Source organism: Stegostoma tigrinum, chromosome 1, assembly GCF_030684315.1.
Source record: "Stegostoma tigrinum isolate sSteTig4 chromosome 1, sSteTig4.hap1, whole genome shotgun sequence".
NCBI lineage: Eukaryota > Metazoa > Chordata > Chondrichthyes > Orectolobiformes > Stegostomatidae > Stegostoma > Stegostoma tigrinum.
The window spans coordinates 97,536,932-97,561,373 of record NC_081354.1 but is presented as its reverse complement, the minus strand read 5'-3'; the positions used below and the strand labels follow the sequence as shown (position 1 = coordinate 97,561,373).

Here is a 24,442-nt window from a genome sequence, read left to right as displayed (position 1 = left end):
GTGGCTTTTGATAATGCACACAGTAAGCACCAACCAAATTGCAATGCGATATTGAGCAGGTAAACTCTTTTTTATATTGATTCAGGGACAAACATTGACAAGAAATAGCTCTCTAAGCTCTTCTTCAACCTCCGTTTAAGATTTCAACCGATTCAGCACATTGACAGTCCAGTACTACTCCCATCAGTATTGCACTGGAGTACCGTTTTGATGTGTGTGCAAGTCCTGAAGCAGAGCCTAAACCAGTAATCTTCTGACTATCAACTGAGCCACATTTGATACATTTTTCTGAACCTTTAGTCCTTGTCTTCTCATTGTCTTGTGAAACATCATGCACCAAATGCTAATCCACTTTCACATTTCATCTTTTTAATTTGACATTATAAAGACATTGCTGGAAAAGAAGTGCAGTGGCAATTAAAGTGAAATATTTACAATAAACAATTTCAAAGGAGGACTCATGCAAGGAGGAATAAGAATCCAATTTGAGCAATCTGATTTAGAGGTTTTTGCTCCATAGGGATTAGGTTTGGACTTTGACAATTTTTGCTCCCTTTGATTTGGGATGGAAGAGGGTGAGTGAAAGTGGAAAGGGAACAATAAGCAAACAGCTCCCTTTTGATTTCATCTGTAAATATTGCAATACAAATGTCCCTAACATCAAAGGAGTATTTATATTCCTGTTTGATTCGCCAGGGGATGCAGAATTTAATTAAGTCATTCCCTACTTTAAAAACTCAATAAAAGAGAGTTAATTTAAGATTTCTCTTGTGCTTACTTTTTTTGCTTACCAGTGAAAATACTAGTTGATTAGGGAAGTAAATATCAACTAAAGTAATGGATTTCAGAGTAGTTCAAGTTAAACTGAGTGTAGTAAACAACAAATTACCATAACTAGCTTTCTGATCTTGTGAAAATTGGATAATGAATCATGATGTTAAAGTGGCAGAGTGAAACTTCACACAGTCCTGTCAATAAGCAGTTTAATTCTAGAGGTATATTGAGGGATAGGATTTTTTTTAAACCGTGACCACTTCAAGGAACTAGATTCGGTCAAGCTAAGACATTTATGCAAAGTTTGGTCATTTAAAATATGCTAAAAACTGATTTTTACAGGAAAGTAGAGGACAGAACTCCCACTTCTCCCTCTATTAATACACCCTTTAGATCACAGGCTTTTTTTAAAAAAGTTATCTTTAGCAACTAGCTATGTTTTAGAGGTGGTTTCCTTATAAGGTTTCTATTTTCTTGATTGCTGAGGGAGACATAAACCATGTCTGTTATAACAGAGGTCACAGTACATCTGAATGACTTGGAATAAGCTAACCAGATGTTCCAGTTTAACACAGGAGAGTTCCAATATTGTTGATACGATCCTGGTTATAGTTTTCTATGGTCAATTTATTGTCTCAATTTCACTGCAGCTTTTTAATGCTATTAAGAGTTGCTTTTCTGAAACAAAGTAAACTTATCCCAATTGATTCACCCCTCATTACCCTATTTCTTTGGACCTCTGGTAGTTCATTGGCATTTGTTACGAAACCTCCTCTGTGATGAATTGCTTAGGAGACCTATTGTTTAAATAAGGACAGGAGTCACAAAACAAAAGCTTTTTCATTACAACGATACCACATGCAGTTGTGTGGGGTGGTGCAATTTATATTTACAACATTGCCTCATGTCAGTAAAGGGTCAACAAGAACATTTTTTTCTAAATGGTACGTTTCCTTTAAAACCGCACTCCCCTTCCCTCGATCCTAAATCTCCTTTCAGTTCCTGGTTTTTGCAATAGTCTTTCCTGGATTTAAATATCTGAAATCTAGCTGAACAATGTTATGAACTTTAGCTCACTATGATAAGGTATGATGTTTTAAACTGTTTATTACTGCTCACTGTTTTAAGAGAGAACTTGCTGACTTCCATAGAAAACTGCACTGGCTCGCGTTATGTTTCCACTTCTCTTTCACAACAATACCATCCGAAAGTACAATGTTGAGTGCAATTAATGCAAGCAAACAATCCAGCTTTTCTTCTGTTAATAAATGTTTCTGTGGCACTCTACGTTCCTGCCTTTCCACACCCAGCCCCATGGCTCTTCAACAGGCTGTTTAACTTGCCCAAACAAGACTGAAATTTAGAAACATAATCCGCCCATTCCCGCATCGTGAAACCAAGCAACCACTTCGGTATGCAAATGAGGTGGATGAGGCAGCAAAGCCAATAAACTGTACAATTGTACAAAGGCTTTAGTCAATTCAGCCACATAAATAACTCCAGCTTAGTCAGGCGGCTGGGGAGAAGTAAAACTTGCTGCACACCAGCAAATCCTTCTGACCACTAAAATTCAATTGTAGAGCCTAAACAAAAACAAAACATCCATCATATCTTCCTTAAGCATGGCCGGTCATCTGGTTTGTGATGCAGAGTGACGCCAACAGCATGGGTTCAATTCCCACACCAGCTGAGGTTACCATGAAGGATTCTCCTTCTCAACCGCTCTCCTCACCCAAGGCACGGTGAGCCTCAGGTGAAACCACCACTATCTAATAGAGAACAGCCCTATGGTCTGGTAAGAGTCTATCCAACCTTATCTTTAATGTACCAAATATAATACATAATAAAGAACTTGATAATGCAATCAATTCCATACAAGTTCACCGACAATCAGCACAAAGGATTTAAAAAAAAAACACACTCCAAAAGAAAATTGTCAGAGATAATAGGAACTGCAGATGCTGGAGAATCCGAGATAACAAAGTGTGGAGCTGGATGAACACAGCAGGACCAGCATCTTAAGATGTTGCTTGGCCTGCTGTGTTCATCCAGCTCCACACTTTGTTATCTCCAAAGAAAAGTCTCTTATTTGAAATACGGTTATTTTCAGGAGCTCCCTTGCATTCTGAAGGAACTGAATATTACTTTGGGTCAGTCTTCACAGAAGACACGAGTAATATCCCAAAAATTTAGGAGAGTCAGAGGGCAGAGCTGAGTATGGTGGCAATTACCAAGGAAAAGGTGCTAGTAAAACTGATTGGCCTGAAGGTGGACAAATACCTGGACCAGATGGATGACACCCCAGAGTTCTAAAAGGAGATATTTGAAGAGATAGTGGAAGCGTTAGCAATGATCTTTCAGGAATCACTAGAGTCAGGGAGGGTCCCAGAAGACTGGAAAATTGCTAATGTGACACCCCTATTTAAAAAGTGATTAAGGCAAAAGATGGAAAATTATAGGCCGATTAGCCTAACCTCAGTCGTGGGTAAGATTCTGGAGTCTGTTGTAAAGGATGAGAATGCTGAATATTTGGAAGTGTATAGTAAAATAGGGCAAAGTCAGCATGGTTTCATTGGTCATACCTAACAAATCTGCTTGAATTCTTTGATGAAGGAACAAGTAGGGTAGACCAAGAAGAGCCAATGAATGTTATCTACCTGGGTTTCAAGAAGGTGCGACACAGGAGGATGCTGAGTAAGATAAGGGCCCATGGTGTTAGAGGCAAGTTGCTTGCATGGATATAAGATTGGCTGTCTGGCAGAAAGCGGAGAGTGGGGATAAAAGGGTCTTTCTCAGGGTGCAGCCAGAGACAAGTGGTATTCTGCAAGGGTCAGTGCTGGGACCACAACTTTTCACTTTATACATTAATGATCTCGATGAAGGAACTGTGGGCATTCTGGCTAAGTTTGCAGACGATACAAAGATAGTTGGAGGGACAGGTAGTATTGAGGAGATGGCAAGGCTGCAGAAGGATTACGACAGATTAGCAGAGTGAGCAAAGAAGTGGCAGATGGAGTACAACGTGGGAAAGTGAGAGGTCATGCACTTTGATAAGAAAAATAGAAGCACGGACTATTTTCTAAATGGGGAGAAAATTCAAGTCTGAAGTGCAAAAAGGCATGGGAGTTCTAGTCTAGGCTTCTCTCAAGGCAAACTTGCAGGCTGAGTTAGTAGTTGGGAAGGCAAATGCAATGTTGGCATTTATTTTGAGAGGACTTGAATATAAAAGCAGGGATGTACTACTGAGGATTTATAAGGTTCTGGTCAGGTCACATAAGACATACTAGTGGAAGTAAGGCCATTTGGCCCATCAAGTCCACTCCACCATTTAATCATGGCTGATGGGCATTTCAACACCACTTCCCTGCACTCTCCCCGTAGCCCTTGATTCCTTCTGAGATCAAGAATTTGTCGATCTCGGCCTTGAAGGCATCCAACGTCCCGGCCTCCACTGTGCTCTGTGGCAATGAATTCCACAGGGCCACCACACTCTGGCTGAAGAAATGTCTCCTCAGTTCCGTTCTAAATTTACCCCCTCTAATTCTAAGGCTGTGCCCATGAGTCCTAGTCTCCCCGCCTAACGGAAACAACTTCCCAGCGTCCACACTTTCTAAACCATACATTATCTTGTAAGTTTCTATTAGATCTCCCCTCAACCTTCTAAACTCTAATGACTACAATCCCAGGATTCTCAGCCGTTCATTGTATGTTAAACCTACCATTCCAGGGATCATCCGTGTGAATCTCTGCTGGACACGCTCCAGGGCCAGTATGTACTTCCTGAGGTGTGGGGCCCAAAATTGGACACAGTATTCGAAATGGGGCCTAACTAGAGCTTTATTAAGTCTCAGAAGCACATCGCTGCTTTTATATTCCAACCCTCTTGAGATGAATTACAACATTACATTCGCTTTCTTAATCATGGACTCTACCTGCAAGTTAACCTTTAGAGAATCCTGGACTAACAGTCCCAGATCCCTTTGTACTTCAGCTTTATGAATTTGCTCACTGTTTAGAAAATAGTCCATGCCTGTATTCTTTTTTCCAAAGTGCACGACCTCGCATTTGTTCACGTTGAATTTCTTCAGCCATTTCCTGGACCACTCCCTTAAACTGTCTAAATCTTTCTGCAGCCTCCCCCCCTCCTCAGTACTACTTGCCTGTCCACCGATCTTCGTATCATCGGCAAACTTCGCCAGAATGCCCCATTTGGAGTATTGCGTGTAGTTTTGGGCCCCATATCTCAGGATGGATGCACTGGTCCTGCAGCGGGTTCAGAATGGTCTCAGGAATGGAAAGCTTAACATATGAGGAATGTTTGAGGGCTCTGGAACTATACTCCTTGCAGTTTAGAAGGATGAGGGGGGATCTAATTGAAACTTGCAGAATATGGAATAGCCTGGGCAAAGTGGATGTTGAGAAGATGCTTCCACTGGTAGGACAGTCTAGAACCCGAGGGCACAGCCTTAGAGTAAAAGGAAGACCTTTTAGAATGGAGATAAGGAGAAATTACATCAACCACAGAATGGTGAGTCTATGAAATTCACTGCCACAGTAGGCTGTGGAGGCCAGGTCATTGAGTACATTTAAGACAGAGATAGATAGGTTCTTGATTATCAAGGGGATCAAGGGTAACAGGGAGAAAGCAGGAGAATGGGTTTGAGGAACTTATCAGCCATGATTGAATGGCAGAGCAGACTTGGTGGGCCGAAGGGCCTAATTTCTGCTCTTATGTCTTATAATCTTACGGTTTTATTATTCTAATTGAATAAATCAATCATCTTTGAACACAGAAGTGACACTATTGAAACTTATCAGTTAACATAAAATGAAAGCAAATGTGATATTTCGTGAAAGTCTTTGAAGAAACAAGAACATTTTCTGATAAATATTTTCTCAGCCCCAAACTATAGTTTCACCTTCAATTCTCTGAGATCAAATCTCACTTGGTGAAATATTTACCAAAAGTGCATATCGTACAAAATTGGCCTAATTTCCCATCAATAAGACTTCAGAAATTTTGTCAAATTATAAAACATGATTCTATGATTCATATAACACATTATGTCATATGGATCATACAGATTAACGAAAGTCTATTATGGTCCAGGGATCTCTTGTCCAAACAGTTTTTTCAACAAGTTCAATAACATTTACAGGAAGGCAAAACAATTAAAATACTGTTTTGCAAAGGAATAACCCATTTAACAAAGGAATTTATGTGGAGATAAATTAACATGCAATTGAGGATATCAATTCTAACTTTTGCCAAATTCAGTTACTATTCCAGGGAATGATAGGTTCCCAGCTTTTATTACCCATTGCTTAAACTGATCTCTCCCAATCTTAATTTCTCTCACCGCCAGGTACAGGAACTCATGGACTTCTTTGTCACTTAGATAAGGATTATCAGTTCAGCTACCTTTCGCTGCTTCCCCCTTTTCCCTTACCCACCAAACCAAGACTCCTTGCTATCTGCTCCTATGTCTTATGTCCCACCTTCTGAATAGAGAGGGTTTGCAGTGGTTGTACACGTAATGAAGTGGACAGCTGAGGAGCGGGGTTACAAGCAAAGAAAAGATATTAATGATTCTACTCTAATAAATGCAGACAAAATCCACACCTCCTCCCTCACCCCCATCCCAGGCCCAAGATGACTTTTCTTATTAAGCAGAGGGTCACCTGCACATCTGCCAATGTGGTATACTGCATCCACTGTACCCAGTGCGGCTTCCTCTACATTGGGGAAACCAAGTGGAGGCTTGGGGACTGCTTTGCAGAACACCTCCACTCGGTTCGCAACAAACAACTGCACCTCCCAGTCGCAAACCATTTCCACTCCCCCTCCCATTCTTTAGATGACATGTCCATCATGGGCCTCCTGCTGTGCCACAATGATGCCACCCTAAGGTTGCAGGAAGAGCAACTCATATTCCGCTTGGGAACCTTGCAGCCCAATGGTATCAATGCAGACTTCACAAGCTTCAAAATCTCCCCTTCCCCTACTGCATCCCAAAACCAACCCAGTTCTTCCCCTCCCCCCACTGCATCACACAACCAGCCCAGCTCATCCCCTCCCCCCACTGCATCCCAAAACCAGCCCAGCCTGTCTCTGCCTCCCTAACTTGTTCTTCCTCTCACCCATCTCTTCCTCCTACCCCAAGCTGCACCTTCATTTCCTACCTACTAACCTCATCCCACCTCCTTGACCTGTCCGTCTTCCCTGGACTGACCTATCCCCTCCCGACCTATACTTTCCTCTCCACCTATCTTCTTTTCTCTCCATCTTCAGTCCACCTCCCCCTCTCTCCCTATTTATTCCAGAACCCTCACCCCATCCCCCTCTCTGATGAAGGGTCTAGGCCCGAAACATCAGCTTTTGTGCTCCTGAGATGCTGCTTGGCCTGCTGTGTTCATCCAGCTTCACGCTTTATTATTTTAAATTGACAAAGCCATCAACTACATACTCTGCTGCCACAGAAATACACACATATTCAATTTGATTTATGAGAATAGCAGCTGTACCTGAACAAGAGCAGATCTAGATTTGCAAAATTTTCTTATTTGTCCGTATATTTCCAAATACTTGTTTCTGTGGATGACTGAAACAAATTATAACCAAGTGCAAACAAACACTGAAATGAATATATTTATGACGAAATTATACAACGAAATGCAAGTCAAAATGACGTTCTCAATCTTTGCAGACTTTTTCCATTAGTCACTTAAGTAAAAACAGCCAGCTGTAGAGAAGAATATTAGGCAGCTTTACATGCGGTATCCTGTCAGCCATCCCTTCCCACCCAAAAAATCTCTGGGGACTGCTCTTGAGCCAACTCCCTCAGACAATACCCTCCCTTATCGGAGCAGACTGCTGTCTGGTTTCCTGTCTCAAACCCATACTTCTGCTTGGGACAGGAACACAACTCCATACCAGAGGGCTAACATTTCTACATTATAAAATCAGGTTGCATAATGTGTGCTTCTGTTTGACTACAAATGTTGTTGGAGGTTACAGATTCTAACATTTTCGTCAGTAGGTCATTAAATCATACCACAAATAAAAAAAACTTAGTCAATAATATTTTACACAATTCTTGTTTGGTGTTTATATTCTTTTGCCAAAGCAATTTACTTTCAATTCTGATGGATTATATAGCTTTCAAATCAGCATGCTGACCTCTGTTGGAATACTCAGTTCAAATCAAGTTAAGATGATTGAATGAAATTTGATAATTTTAATATTACATAATTGCCTGATTAAAAACTGAAACACTGACCTTCTGAACTGCCAGTGACACTTGTAACCATCCTATCATTAACTATTTCAAAATGTTTTCTACACAACAACAGAAAAAAAAAGTTTGGATCTTTTTTTTAAAAATCCACTGCCTGATGTACACAACCCCATTAGTGAAATAAGAGCTATTTCCTAGTTTTATTAAAATAATGTATGAAATTGTGGGAAGTACACAAATTGCAAATACAGGCAATTACTTACATTACAGGCCACCTTATGTGTAAATGGTGATTAAACATTAAATAGTGAAAATATTCTGTAATTTCACCATCATTTAAGAAAGAGAAAAATTGAGCAGTAATATCTCAGGGAGGGACACTTCATCAGATCTTAAGAACTACCACAGACTATGTCATACAAGCTAATCTTTGAAGCCTCTGAAAAAAAAAGCTGCAAAAGAACAGGGCTCAGCTCATACATGTGAGTATACTCCAATGTGGGTACAGGTGATTTCAGAATGACAAAATGTTACAATAAAAACCAAAACACCGGTAACTCAACTCAAACCTGTGTGACTTTTTTTGGATGAATTAATTTGACAATTTTACCATTATCCACACGGGAAACATTTTAAAACCCATCCAATTCATTACCTTTGATATCAAACACAGTTCATCAAAATCATTTAACTCATCTTGGCTGTGGCATCATCTGGATCAGATGTGGTGCCTTCAGTTTCAGAAAAATCCTCCACAGCCAAACATCTTCCACTTCACTGAATTTTGTATTCTATATTTTTGAATTGTCTGATTTCTGTATTAACAGCATCCTTTGAATTCCTGATTAAAACCAACACAAAACATCAAATGGGGCAGTATGCATATGTCAATGCTTTGTGAAAATATGTTTTCTACCAATTTGGTGTGAATGTGATGTTTGAGTAGCTTGTGGAGTCATATATCCAAAGATTGAACTATGGACGTAAGACCCATGGTATAAACGCAGTTTGGGTGATATTCTTTAAGAGTTACCTCTCAGACAGCATCTATACCTGTCTCGTACTGTGATCTTTGCACAGGCTACCAGAAAGCCTATTCCACACATTATTGATCCACAACTTCACTCAATTTTCATCCATCCAAACTGTTATCGTAGATATGCAGAAATGAAACTTGATTTTTGACATGGTTTTATGTTTGTAAATTAGAATAGATTTTAATTACATTTGATTGATGATGAATCTTGTCTTCACATGTCCTGTTGTTTTCACTGGAATGGTTTTTGAATCTTTCCACTCCACGATTCAGTTGTTCGGCATATCCAAATTAATGGACATATCATTCACATCATCATGATGTAATATAATGGTGTTACTTGTATGTTTGACTGATAATTGCTGAAAACTGTTAATTGTGGAAGAGGTCCTTTGGTAGGTTCTGTACAGTCTTAGTCTTTTGCTGCAACACTAGACGTTCTGTTTCATAAAGCAGCTGCACAAAGTGATTGCTGCTCTGAAACCTTCGCAGGATTCTGTTTGATTTAGCTCATTTATGACGGTTCAGGGACCCAGTGCTTCTCCACATCCAGCCAGTGCCTCATCTCTGTCTCGTGGTAACATTTGATTTTGGGCAGTGTCATCAGGAAGAATTGCATCTTTTTTCTTTCTCGCAGCAGTTTTTCACCAACACTGAATTCCCTCATTGCCACACAGTTCCTTGGATAAGCTATCAAGTGTTACAACTTTCAGTTTGAAACCAGCTTCATGCTTCATCCTTTTTACCAGAGGACTCATTTCAATGCCTCATTTGGCATGTACAGTTTGCTCCATCTGGATCACTCTTAGGTTCTTGTGCACTTTTCTTGGTAACATGACTCATATCATCTGCTTGATCCCATGCTCTGACTTAAAAAGATGAATAAAATGTGCAGTTCTGGGGTGAAAAATTGAAATTACTCGCAACGCAGGTTTAGTGTGTCTCAACAGAAAACAGCAGTCAACTGAATACAGTGTAATCGTGGATTTGGCATCATCAACTGATGCACCACAATCCAGGGTTAGATTCTGGCAGAGATTTTGAACATGAAATCTGTTTTCCCAGTTTTTAAGATGCAAATACTGTCCTAGTTGCACATTCCATACGTTGAGCATTTTATTCCTTTAATACCAGAAACACGTGCCTTAAAAGCAGCAATTGCGTTTATTTCCAATGCACTGACATTTCCAACTGGATCAGAAAAACCAAACAGCCTAGATTTCAAGGTGACATCATCACTTCGTTGTCATATCATAAGAATTATGAGAAAGAGGTGGCCATTGGGGCACTCCTGGTCAGCTTACTTGTGAGACTGAAGGCATCTAAGTACCATCACTTGAATTAAGTACAGCCGTATAGATCAGAAAACAAGGCAAGCTGGATGCTATGTTGAATTGAGGGGCCTTTTATGCTACAATTTTTCTATTGCTGAAAGCAGAAACATTGGGTTGGAGCTTTTGGTCCTGCACTCATCAGCATTATTCACAAAAATTACCAATTCAGGACATTAATATTGTATTAGAAGAATATTCGGATTGATTGGAAAGTGGACTCTGGATGATGAGGTATTCTGTGTATTTTGTAAATTATTAATTTATGTAGCTTCCAGTACATTAAGGTGCACCACATTATAATCCTGACATACACTGATATACCTACAGTATGGTATCTACATATACTGGAAGCTATATATATTAGCATACAGGGCCCTTTTATTTACAGACAGAAAGAACACATTCACACACTTCACCTATTTCAACTAAACAAAACAGAAGACAGTTATTTGCTAGTTCATTTCTCAGGGCAATCCCTGACCAGTCAGAGTCAATTTTACCTTCAAATTTGAACAAACTTTGGCAGTTAACAGGCAATCATCATTCCCCATGGCAATGCCTCTACAATTCAGAATCCATTTGTCATCTCATCGGCATTCTCCTCATGCAGTTTAAATGTGGTTTGTCCCCTTGAATTTAGTATTCTTGTGAATTGTCCTGATGAGTGCAGGACAAAAATGATTGACAAAATGTGTCCTTTTCTCCCCCAACCTTAAAGTCTCGTAATATCAAACGATTACTTGTCTACTTTCATATTGTTAGGAAATAACTTCCAGTTTCAGGTAATGCAACTATGACAGAGTAATTCAAGTGTCAGTTTCTGATCTGGTTCTTCAACTCAATCAGTTGGACTTAACAGTCTTTGGCACATATTTGAAGTAAGGTGTCGAGTTCACAAAGGGGTCTATCTGAATATCACTACATCATAAGAAATAAAAGCAGCAGCAGACTAGGAGGTCTGCCAATCAAAATGATTATGGTTAATCTTGGGCTTTACGTTTACTTTCCAGCCAGTCCCCACTTCCATTGATTCCCTGAGACACCAAAAAAAACTGTCACTCCCAATTTTCATTGTATTCACCAAAGAAGGACCCATGAATCCCTGGGGGGCAAACTCTAAATATGTACAATGTTTAACAAGTTCATTCATGAACTTGAATGTTTTGATGAAATCACCTCTCATTCTTTTAAACACCAGGGCATATGGGCTCAGCTTCTCAACAAAGGACAACTCCCTAATCCCAGGAACTAATTTAGAGAGAATAAAAACCAAAAGTACTGCGCTTGCTGTAAGTCAGGAACTACAACAGAAGTTGCTGGAAAAGCTCCGCAGGTCTGGCAGCATCCATGAAGAAAAAAAATCAGAGTTAACATTTTGGGTCCAGTGATCCTCCCTCAGAATTGATCATATCTGGGAAAGTGACAGTTTATATGACATTGGGGATGGGTTGGGAGTAAATGATAGGATAAAGGATACAGCCCAAAGAGAGAGGAGAGGTTGGATGGACAAAGGAGTTGATAATTCTGCCTTAAAAGTTGTTAATGGGGACTGTTAGTGACCAACAATAGGTAGTGTGTAATGGCAGGCTATGTGGGGTAGGGAGCTACAACATGGGACAGTTTAGGGCCCAAAATTATTGAACTCGATATTGAATCTGGAGGGCTACAGAGTTCCAATGAGGTGTTGTGTATCCAGCTTGTGTTAATCTCCACTGGAACACTACAGCAAGCCAGAGACATGTGTTGGACAGGGAACAAGGTGCTGTGTTCAAGTGGCAACTTGATTTTCTTCCTAATTTAGAGAATATTCACTAAATTTTGCTCATACGCAGGTATATCTTTTCTTGTGGAGGCCAAAATTGTACACAGTTGCTATCAGTACTAAAGAAGTTTAAACAGAGTTCTCTCTTTTCGTTGACAGTGTGAACACACCATCCGTAGTGTCATGTGTCTCTGGTGGGAATGGAAATATATGGATTCTTGTTTGCTTTCTATTCTCTTTACTGTTCTGTGCTGCCCAAGTTGAACAGATGGATAGGTATAAATTTAGAATGGAGCTTGCGTACTTGTAAGTGTCAAACGGCAATTAAATGGAATTAGTATTCAATCAGTTAAACATTTCAGTCAGTTAACTTTTTTAAAAACTGATCAAAGCTTCCCTACAAACTCTGTGATCTCTTGTCTCCTGAAGGCACTCCGCCGACCATAAATAAACTAAAGCTCCACTTAGATTAGAGTGGTGTTAGTGCCACAAACTCCAGTGGTGTGGTCTCACAGACCCAGAGGCAAACTCCAAGTGAACGTGGCAGATTCATTAAGCTCAGACACTAATAAGACACTTTTTCTAAAATATTGTTTCTGCTCAAATAAAACCAGTGCCTTCACTCTGCTACAGGCTACACAGGACGTTCACTTTGAGAACTGGTTGCAAAGCTACCCAAAAAACAAATGTATAAGTGGTGATAAAAGCTAAATTAAACAGTCCTCATGAAAGGTAGCTTGGTTGCGTGTTTCCAGTAGATGCAATACAACTGATCCCGCATTATAAAATGCAGTATATCCTGGGAGGATCGAGGTAATTAAATCAAAGCACTTACCTCGTCTCTTAACTAATATTGTCCCTTTCACAGGCAACAGTTCCTTCCTGGGAATAAAAAAGGGGCATTTTATAATTTCAATTATAATATTGCAGAAATTCTTTTTAGAAATAAAGTTATGAATGTCACTTCCCAAATACTTCATACATGACAAACTAACTTACAAGTGGGCACTTCTTTAATTTGTCTCAGCTCCCAAAATACCAGATACTTTCTTTTTGACAAGAAAGTCAATGTAACTGCGCAGCAATGCTTCGTACAGTTTAAAATCAGATTGTCATCTGCTAAGAAGCTTCATCTTTTCTGACTGGAAGTAACAGCGGGCAGAATTGACCATCAGTACAGAACGCGTCAATAGATAACGATTCCAAGGGAAGGAAGGACTGGGGGTGGGAGGGTGGGACAGGGCAGGGACAGAGCTGCAGCTCCTCTAGTAGAAAACAACCTAAACAGGAAAGAACATTGAAATGGCACTTGGAATGCATGACGCAAACCTCAGCCTTGAAACAAAGAGCAGGAAACCGCTCTGGCTGGCTGAGGTGGAGTGAAACCAGGGAGAGGCATTTGCACATTTTAAACAGCCTTATTTACATGGGCAGCTGGGCCAACTTGGGTGGGGGGGGGGGGGGGGGGGGGGGCGGTTGAGGAAATGATCATTGGTTGTTTGCCATTTGTATGCTGACTGACATCGATGAGTGTTCTTTAGTTAGAACAATTCTTTTAAATGCCCAATCCAGATTTAACTTTGAGTCTGCTACTGTTTGCACTAATGAACAAGCGACACCTTATGGGAATGCAGATCTTATTACGAAAGCAAATTCTGCTTTCCTTGTTACAGTTCAATTAAACCCCGTCTATTATTCACGGGAATTGAATGAAACCTTTTTTTTCCAAAAGGTTCAATATTGCCTCTGGTGCGTGTATAGAGTGCTGATCTAAATTTGGGAATGTAGAAAACAAACTCTGCGTTTAGGTACATTATTTACAATGCCTAGGAGGTTCTTTGTATTCAGTTCTTCATTTCTCCAAAAATCTTAAATATTGTACTTACATAAAATTTAAAACATTTCCTAGTGTTTGCAAAGTTTTACAACAATACTCCTTCACTGTTGCTGACAAGCAAATCAAATTCTTAAAGCCAAGCACAAAAACAATTATGTTATTATTATTAACTTGAACTTTTACATCGATCCCTCACATTAGGTTCTTTGTCAAGATAATTGTTAATCTATTATGGTAGATTGATTTCCTTGTCAATTGCAGATTTAACTAAGGAAACCCACATCAGTAACCTTGCTTGTCAAATTATTGAGTTGAGCTGTGAACATTCCAGATGGTTTTGCATACCTTTAGGGTTCTTATATGAATTTGGACAACCTGAATCTAACATTACCCCTTAACAAGCCAGTAGCATAAACAGAACAAAGACCTTACCTAGGCTGCCAGGGAATTATAGGCACTTCCCCCACCAGAAACAACTACAGTATATATAAGCGTCTAGCCACTTCCCTCAGCCTGCTGCCAGGCAGCCTGGTCACGCCCTTACGGCTGTTAACACCAGTAAGTAAAATATTTGGCACAAGTATTCTGAAAGCACAAAACACAAGGAACCTGTATGAGCTTAGTGTTTCTCTCTTTAAAGTGACAGGTCATTTTGAATATTAATCTGTTCAATCTTATATAAAATATAATATATATTCCTAAAATGACTACTTTGCGTTTGTTTTGGATTGACCTGAATCAAGAAATAATTCCTGAGTTTGTTGTTAACTACTTCTATGTTTCATTGATTTGACCTGTAGAGGGAACCAGTTTGCATTGAAAACAATTCTAACAACTTTGTACTCTGGTACTTTTCAAAGGATAAGATCCTTCAAGGGATTATAAACTAAGGGTGGTGACAGGCACTACATTTCTAGCGAAGATGTACTCAATTTAAAAGTTATCACTGGTCAATTAGGCTTTTCCTATTAAAGTAAAAAATTGTGTTTTAGGTATGTAGCAGCAGGAGTAATCCATTCAAGCCCTCCAAAACAGCTCTGACATCCATTAAGATCGTGGCTAATCTTGTGGTCTCAACACCATTTTCCAGTCTATTCCCCAGACTCTCAACTCCTTTATCTATGAAAAAGATATCTAACTCAGCCTTTAACACATTCAAAGACCGAGCTTCGACTGCTTTCGGGGAAGTGAATACTAATGGCCTCACAGGAAACATTCTCTTAATCTCCATCTTAAAAGCAAGGCCTCTTATTCTTAAACTGTATCCATTGGTTTTAGTGTTCCCAACAAGTGAGGATATGCTCCCAGTATCCCACCTATAAAGTCCCTTCAGGATTGTATGTTTCCGTTCGGGCTGACAAGGTGCAAGGAACATTCGTGCCACACAAATGCCAAAACAGTGGCAAATCCCTCCAATGAGAGAATCTGGACATTGTGGGAAGGAATACTCCCCACTTGCCTGGATGGATGCAGCTCCAAGAATACCTAAGAAGCTTGTCCTGGACAGGCAGCCTCTTTGATTGGCGTCATACCCACAGTCACCCACCCCACACGATGCTAAGTAGTAGCAATGTATACCATCTACAAGTTGCACTGCAGAAATTCTCCCAGACTCTTTGAGAGAGCACCTTGAAAACCCAAAACTGCTTCCATCTAGAAGGACAAGGGCAGCAGATACATGGAACATCAACTGCAAGTTTCCCACCTAGCCACTCACCCCTAACCTGACTTGGAAATAAATCACCGTTCCTTCACTGTTGCTGGGTCAAAATCCTGGAATCCCCTTCCTGAATAGTCTACCTTCAGCACATGGACTGCAGCAGTTCAAGAAGGCATCTCACCAAGCCTTCAAAAGGCAATAAGCATTGACAATGATGAATGCCGGCTTGGCCAGCAACACCCACATCCCATGAATGATTTTTGTTTTAAAAATCAAGCTCACCTCTCATTCTAAGTTCCAATGAATATAGGCCCAAACAATTCAATTCTTCATCATAATAAGCCCTTCATCACAGGAATGTGGAGTGGATCTTTTCTGAACTATTTCTAACACAATTGCATGTGGTTTTCAAATGAGGAGACCAAAACCATGCATAATTCAGATTTGGTCTCAATATTAAATTGTATAGCTGTTGCAAAACCTCCCTACTTTTATATTACATTCTCTTTGTACTATATGTTCATGATTACTTTTCCTTCCTGCATATTAAACTTGCACTTGTACCTACGCATTAACTTTTGCAGTCCATGCACCAGAACACAAAGATCACTCTGTATCATGAGTTCTGCATTCTCTGTCCATTTAAACACCATAGTGATTCTCTATTCTCTTTCAGCTGAACTGGACAAGTTCACATTTTCCCACATTTGTCAGATTTCTGCCTGCTATTTACTCATCTTTCTCCCTCTTACTTCCGTGCCTATCTTTGTGCTATCAGGAAGGGTAACCAGCAGGTCCCTTCATCCAAGTCATTGACATAGATTGTTGGGTATGCTTTATTTTAATACAATGATTTCATTGAGTCTTCAAACTATTTTGTTTCTGCAGTTTCACTGTGATCTGTTGCACACACAAGGATTTTGTTAGCTTTTGTGAGATATGCTTGAAATGTTGATGTTTTGAAGTACTCCTCAGACATCTCCAGCAATATAGTACGAGAACTGAGAGAATAGGTTAGTGATTTTGAGACTGTTAATTTAAAAAATAAAAATATCTTAGGTGTGGTCATGCATTTTGAAAGGAACTGTTTATTTATACCGAGGCGGCAACAACGTGGCCTTGTTTTGTGAGTACTGGCCACACAGCATCGCGGCTGATCGAGTTAGGTAAACATGACTGGCTCTTAATGCTGTAATTCATTCTCAAGAAACTACAGTATATAAATAGGACCCTCAACATAATTTTCTCAAAACACTTATTTGAATATCATAAGCACAATAATGTCAAACATTTTGCGTCTTCCAGCAGCTAATTATTGGATGATTTTAACATTGTTACAGAATTTACTCTTAACACTAACTCCTGTGCCACAACGTCTATCTTACACAGCCATTTGACTTTGCTTGATGCCAACCACTGGTAATATCCAGAATAGGCCCGGTTTTAACTGCATGAGTGAATTATTTTGGGAAGGCTTCAAATCTCTCCAGCAGCTCCTACAGATCAGGAACCAGCAGTTCCAGTACACCACTAAACCAAAAAAAGTACACACAATCAGAAATTACATTCAGAGCTGAAGGATTAAGGCATTGTTAGCATTCAAACTGTCATCTCTTTCCTCCTAATTATACACAACTTTGATAGCAACAGTCCTGAAGTATTGCATCAAATCAGTCCCCCATTCCAACACCAGCATGAAGCTGGAAACAAGGATAGACTCACTTCATAGCTCGACACAACTGTTATGTCTGCAATCTAAGACAAGTTTTTCACTGCTGTCTGTGATAATAACAAATGATTAAAGTGGGAGCTCAATGGAAACGAAACGTTGAGCAATAAACTGAGAGAACAACTGCAGCCTATGCACAGTATTGTAAATTACATGGAATCTCTGGCTTAGGTTCCTGTGGGGTTTCTCCCGTCTGGTCTTGTGGCTTTCCCTGAACTCTGTGAAATCGCGCACTCTCTAGTTTTGTCCTTTGCCCAACTGCAAAATTATTTTATTGAATGGAGGCACAACGTAAGATGCTTTCTGCTTAAAACTTCAACCATGCACGACATCAGCATGCATTGATTTATTCTTTTACTAATTGCACTTTCTACTCATGACAAGCTACGCTGTACAACATTTGACAATAATCCAGTCCCTCCTGGCTCTCATGTAAAAATAGTAAAGCAATATTTTTTGGAGGCATGAAATTTATAAACATTGGTATTCAGAGAAACTCAAGCGTACTTGTACAAGGAACACAAACGTTTGGCATGCAGGTACAGTAAGTAATTAAGTAAATGGTATGTTGGCCTTTATGATAAGGGGGTTAGACTACAGGAACAGATTAGCCTTGTTACAATTGTACAGGGCTTTGGTGAGGCCGCACCTTGAATCCTATTTACAAAGCTGGCCTTCATACTTGCATTAAACAGAGATATCTTGTGGTGCAGCGAGCAGCACTCCTGCCTCTGAACCCATTCCAAGATTTGACCATCAAAGAAAGTGCATTCGTAACATGACCAAACAGGTTCAATATCAACCTGCAAATTCTCCATCCAATTCCAATGGCAAGGAATAAAAGCAACAAAGGTTCCCGGTCAGCTGTAAGTTATGGAATGAATGTTGGAACATCTATAATAGTTCCTGACCACAACATGCACGTATGAGCCCATGTTGCAATAATAATTTGGACTCCCTGAGTGAGTACACCATATCATACTCGCATTGAGGCAGGACAGCAAAGATTCACTGGATTGCGCCCTGTCCAATGATGTGAGATTGAATTAGTTGGGCCTACATTCTGTGGTGTTTAGAAAAATGAAAGGCAATCTCATTGAAATCTTGAAGATAATGAAGGAATGTGCCGGGGCTGTACTGAGAGGTCGTTTCCACTGGTTGGGGAATCTAGAACAAAGCAGTCAGTCACAGTTCTATGATAAGGGAGCCAATCGTTTAGCTGAGGAGCAATTTCCTCGCTCAAAATATTGTGAATCTTCATAATTCTTTAGGCTACAGGGTTGTAGAGGCTCCGTCATTGAATGCATTTAAAGCTGGGATAGGTAGATTTTTGGTCTCTTGATATGGAGAGCACCAGGAAAGTTGAAGTCTAGGTCGTTCATCATATTAAAATGGTAAAACAGACTCAATGATATGGTCAGTGATAATGGGAACTGCAGAAGCTGGAGAATCCAAGATATTAAAATGTGAGGCTGGATGAACACAGCAGGCGCAGCAGCATCTCAGGAGCACAAAAGCTGATGTTTCGGGCCTAGACCCTTCATCAGAGAGGGGGATGGGGTGAGGGTTCTGGAATAAATATCTTCGGTCCACCTCCCCCTCTCTCCCTATTTATTCCAGAACCCTCACCCCATCCCCCTCTCTGATGAAGGGTCTAGGCCCAAAACGTCAGCTTTTGTGCTCCTGAGATGCTGCTGGGCCTGCTGTGTTCATCCAGCCTCACATTTTATTATCAATGATATGGCCTGTTCCTGCTCCCATTTCACATGTTTTTATGTAATATTATTGACCCTGCAAATCCCAAAATAGCTCGCTTGCATCTGTAGAATGTTCTCATCCAGATCTTCCAAACTGCAGAACATCAGTGAGTGGACACATTGTCAAAGATATACATTGATTCCGCTTGTAAATGCTGATGTACTGACTCCATGGTAAGTTTGCAGGAAGTTTAGACTTCTGATGGGCAATTCCCCAGCTCTCTGAGAATCTGCCTGAATGTCTCTGACTCTGAGGTAGACTTGAAGATTGGGAGTGATCTGACTGACTTTCCCAGTTGTCCAGGAAATGTTGAATAGATTAAAATTATGTTCAACTCTTGATCAACCTGACTCTCCACTGACTGCAATTCCCCCTCAAATCTGTGACTGCCCCTCGACATTCCAACACCTTGAAGGTAAGTAGGTCATATTTTCTTTGGCCAGCATCAGAAATAGGGTTCCATTGCTAATCATAAGACTTGGGCCCATGACTTGTAAAGATCAGAATGTTTAACAAATAAACTATGATCTGGATTTACCCATGGCTGGATATAGTTTCTGTAGAGTAGATGGGAGTTGCTTGTCGAGACACACTGAATCCCCAATGTAGCTGACTCTAAGCAAATTGCCTGGGAAATTAAAGATTTCTCTGAGCAAGACCCCTCATCTAAAACCCTCTGAAAGAACTGATATTAAAATTGGAGAATTGAGGGTTCCAATGCAATAAATAATTACTCAGGAGATGTTAAATTATTAAACATAGTCTAACTCCTCAGTAACTATTAAACTGACGCCTGACTTAACTCTCATTCCTCCACCTAACTTCCCCAGACCCCAATCCAAGATGTTCACTCTGCCCCTGCTACCTCTCAACAGGACTAGAAACCCCTCCCTACGAACAACCCGCCTGATATTAACACTCTACCTGTGGGATCTGACACCTTCTGTCTCCAAAAGCTACACCCCTGAGACCCAGCTCTCTGCCTGCAGCCTGACATCCACCCCACTCCTTCCTAGTGGATGAGACCCAACACAACTCCCTCCCCTCGGGGCAGAACTGACACAACTCCCTACACACACCTGACACCTTTATGAATTTAATCTTTCACATGAGCTGTCAAAATGTTGCGATGCTGGGCTTTTAGAACAGTGAATGTGGCAACTGACAGCTGTGAACAAGGAGATATGGTTTGCCTTTGCCTGCCTGGCCTGCGAGGGACCTGTCAGATTTAAAGTATGGTTCTGCATTTTTGAGGGTCACTGATCAGAATCTCAGAACTCTTTCTTAATGTAACAATGGAGCAGAGTGGTGAAGGAGTGTAGTTATCACGCCTTGGAAATTCCAGATATTTAATCCTACTAAAGAAAGTTTTTCTTCTACACATGAAAATAATTAATTAGATTAATGGGCTCACCATGCAACAACTCGCATTTATTTAGAAAAGTCCATTTAATGGAACAAAATGCCACAAGTGCTTCAGAGAAGCATGTTCAAATAAACTTTGATGTCGAATCACTCAGGAGATGTTAGCACAAGTAACCGAAAATTTCATCAAACGGGTCATCTTAGAGCCATCTTAAAGGAACAGATGAGAGGGAGAGAAGAAGCAAAATATAGGATGGGAATTGGAATTTAGGACCTCAGCAGCTGAAGCCAGTCAATGGTGTCAATTGTAATACTGTCAGCTTCTTCTATCTGTTAGCTAGTATTTTGTTTCTGCTGGCTGAGATGCACACACATTTCTGGTACGAGGGCAGTCAAATCCCCTGAGACTAGTTGCTCTTAGTCTTTTAGCTTAAAAAGTATTTGGTGGTTGGTTAGTTCCATTAGCTGGATTGCTGGTTTGTGATGTAGAGATATGCCGAAGGTGCGAGTTCAATTGCTACACTGGCTAAGGTTGCCGTGAAGGAGTCGACTTCCCAATTTCTCCCCTTGCCTGAAGTGTGGTGACCCTCAGGTTAAACCACCAGCAGTTGCCTCTGGGAATGGAAACGGCAGCTCTATGGTCCGACAGGACTGTGGCAACTCTATCTTCAATCTAAAGACCACTAGCCATCAGAGTGTATGAGCCAAGGTTATAATCATAGTTAGCGGTTACCAAGAAAGTTGCAGAAACATCATGATAAACCACAACCAGATTTTTCTCTTGAATAGCTACAATTTTACATTAAAATTAATCTGCATAGTGAATGCATTTTCCTTATTTGTGGCCATTCAATATTATGAAGGAAATTTCTCCAGAAGGGTAAGCCACACGTTGATACCAGTGAAAACCTATTGGCTCTTCAAACACGATATTACATCGTGTCATTGGGCACAACAGAATCACCCACAGGATGAAAAATATCATAGGTAGGATTGAGATTTCAATACGCTTTCCTACAACTTCACCGAGGTATAAATATATGATAATGGAGTGACACACTATAGATTCCAAAAACACATTCTAGCCCTTCAGGAACAAAAACAAAGTTGCTGGAAAAGCTCAGCAGGTCTGGCGGCATCTGTGAAGGAAAAGTCAGAGTTAACGTTTCGGGTCCAATGATCCTTCCTCAAAGCTCCTACCTCTTCAAGTTCTTTAACATACTTCATGCTATTAAGATGTGGTTTGGTAGTTTGACAAACATTTACACTTTTAGCAGTTTGATACACCGCTGAAAAATCAGCATTGTCACTGAACACCAGCACCTGGTTCTACACTGTAAATGTTGTTGATCACAGTGAGAGTGAAGGGAATGTTTCCTAATGGTGATCCTCATTTTCATTCTGTAACAGATTTTGAAGTTTTATTTAATGGAACTATTTTTTGACTTTCCTTAACCTCATTTCTAATCATGGCCATTAATCAGCTCATCAGACTGGATAATCACATGCTAAATCATGTGACAAATATGGAATTACAATTTAATTTACTCTAACCATTGATGTTGGTGGAATACATTAACCGTTTGGGGTGCACCTCAAAAGATGATAATTAATAACTAAGTTGTATCTACTTCTTCACAAAATTTCCTTCCTATTTCTTTGCTGTGCCAAATGTACTGAATCTTTTTGAGCTACAGTTTGGGATATACTGGTAGTCCTTCTGTAAATCGTCCAACAAGGCATTCTTATTGTGAGAGCCTGGGGCAATAAAGGACTTAGTTTTCAACTTGGCTCGCCTGCCAGAAGCAGGCCAAAATGAAATTAAAAGTTGTGAACTTACTAACATCTCCTTCTGCTAGGTGCCCTCAGTATATGGCTGAATATCAGTCGGGACTTCATAGAATCTCAAATGAATGAATAAAGAGAAAAAAAATTACATGCAGATATGCTGTAAACAGGACTCTTGTGCGTTTCAAGGGACAACTGGGAAGATATAGAGTTCCAAGAAAAATAGGTGAGAAAAGATCTTTATGACGATAGGTCGAGCAAGCATACCTTCCCCCAGGTCTCACAAAAATAATACAGCCATTGCCACCATCCGCTCCTGCCTTCACATTAGTTTCTGCCCTCTCTACCGCCAAGACATCTGATATTGTTCTGGCTTGTAGGATGTTGCCCACTGGCAGTTTAGTAATGAGGCTACACCTGCAAGATGCTTTCCATCTGGTAAGGGCGTAACAGGATATTCAGCTGAAGTAAGTAATGGCATTAAAATACATATCAGCCACGAGTGAATGGCTCTATGGCCTACTGCTGTTCCATTAATTTCGTGACAAGGTGGCTACAAAGAGAAAATCCATCCTGAGCTGTCCAACTCACACTATCCAATTGGGGTGATAGTAACACCTTACTCATCCATGATCCAGCCACTTTGCAGGCAGCAGTGCACTGAGTAACTCAGGCTAATTCTTCCTTCCTTTTCTAGGCCAATTAGTTTATTCGGATTGTTATTGGCTGAAATCAGCCAGGTGGTAACTTTATGCTCTTATTGAACCTTACAGCTCAAATTGTTATACTACTTTCACATTGAACTAATGGAGAAAGCTCTTCCTTGTAGCTGTTTGAAGGCTTGAGATATCCATATTCTAATTATTTATTTCAATCAAGCATTTTAATTCCAAATCCATGCATCTCAAATCACCTAAGCAATGACCTCTGATGAAGATTTTGAAGCAATAGGAAATAACCACAATAAAATTAGATTAAATAACTTCCAAGAACTAGAGGTGCCCTTTTAGCCAGATGCTAACCCATTGTAAAATAAAATGAAATTGCAACACCATATTGTTGAATTCAATTGTACATCTAAGGGTACGCAAAAATACCTTTGTTAAAAGGTACAAATCTTCATAAAATGTGTTTTTCAATTTCTCTTTGCTTGTTTGAAGAAAATACTAATCCCTGAACAGAATAGATTTAAAAACATTTGTACGAAGATCCTGTACTTTTAGTAGATGATGGGGTCAGAGAACGATTAATGACACAAAGTGCCATTCAGCCTGTTGTATCCACATGCTGACTTTGTGAAAGTGCAACTCACTCAGTTCTACTCTCCTGCCTCCCCCCACCCAGGCCCTGCACATTTTAATTTTCAAATAATTATCCAAACATTGCCAAACTGCAATTACTTTACTTGAGTTATTTGTGTTAAAAACATTTTGACACATCTACATGTATTCAAAACATGGAATTCACTGGATGGATTCAGTGAAGTAAAGTTTGATTTTTGAAGAAAATAAAGACAAAAAAAAGGCGCAAATGACTGTGTTTGCATAACTTTGTGACAATAGTGAGCAGGTGTGACACAAAACTGTGCACACTAGCCACAACAGAACTGGTTCCGCATCACCCTGAATTTCTTTTATTGGAAATGAGGCAGAATAAATCGGTTTAATTAAAATTACTAATCACTTGTCTGAGTTGGACCCAAACAAAACCTTTGCATTACAAGATGAGAATTTACCAAAAAACTGAACTATTTTCACCTCCAACCACGTGAGAAGGATTTGACAGAACAGGAAGCAACAAATATCAGGAATATCCCCTGAGAAAAGCTGTTACCATTTCATTATTACTTTTAGGTCAGCCACAAGAGTTCTGACATTAGTAATCAGTGCCACTCTTTTATATACACATATGGTCCCAGAAGCTATTCATTTGAGTACAGATCGAGATATTTATTCACAATGACTACACTGATGAAGATATCACTAGGTACTTTTCACATGTCAACACATTGCACATTACTATTCCCTACCCTGCTCACCTTTTACCACCCAAACCACAAAGCTTTTTTTTTGGCTAAACGTACAGATAATCTAGGAACATTAGTATCCCTCCTCAGTTCAAAATAAATATCAAGAAAACTTGATATTTTCTAACGCTGCAT

General features: G+C 40.0%; 1 protein-coding gene across 4 annotated transcripts in view; it reads right to left on the bottom strand.

Moving 5' to 3' along the window:
• LOC125450925 (Krueppel-like factor 3) overlaps positions 1 to 24,442 on the bottom strand; it is an 88,301-nt gene that overhangs the window by 63,105 nt on the left and 754 nt on the right. Inside the window, exons 2-3 of one of the 4 annotated variants that reach the window (XM_059647153.1) lie at positions 14,414 to 14,566; positions 12,980 to 13,026 (exon numbers count right to left, since the gene is read on the bottom strand). The exons of 1 other annotated variant lie outside the window; for it this stretch is intronic. The gene's annotated coding sequence lies outside the window, so the exon portion shown is untranslated. Of the gene's footprint in view, positions 1 to 12,979; positions 13,027 to 13,143; positions 13,349 to 14,413; positions 14,567 to 24,442 lie in introns of those variants that run through there. 2 more of the 4 variants (XM_048527379.2, XM_048527371.2) reach the window with 2 other exon arrangements.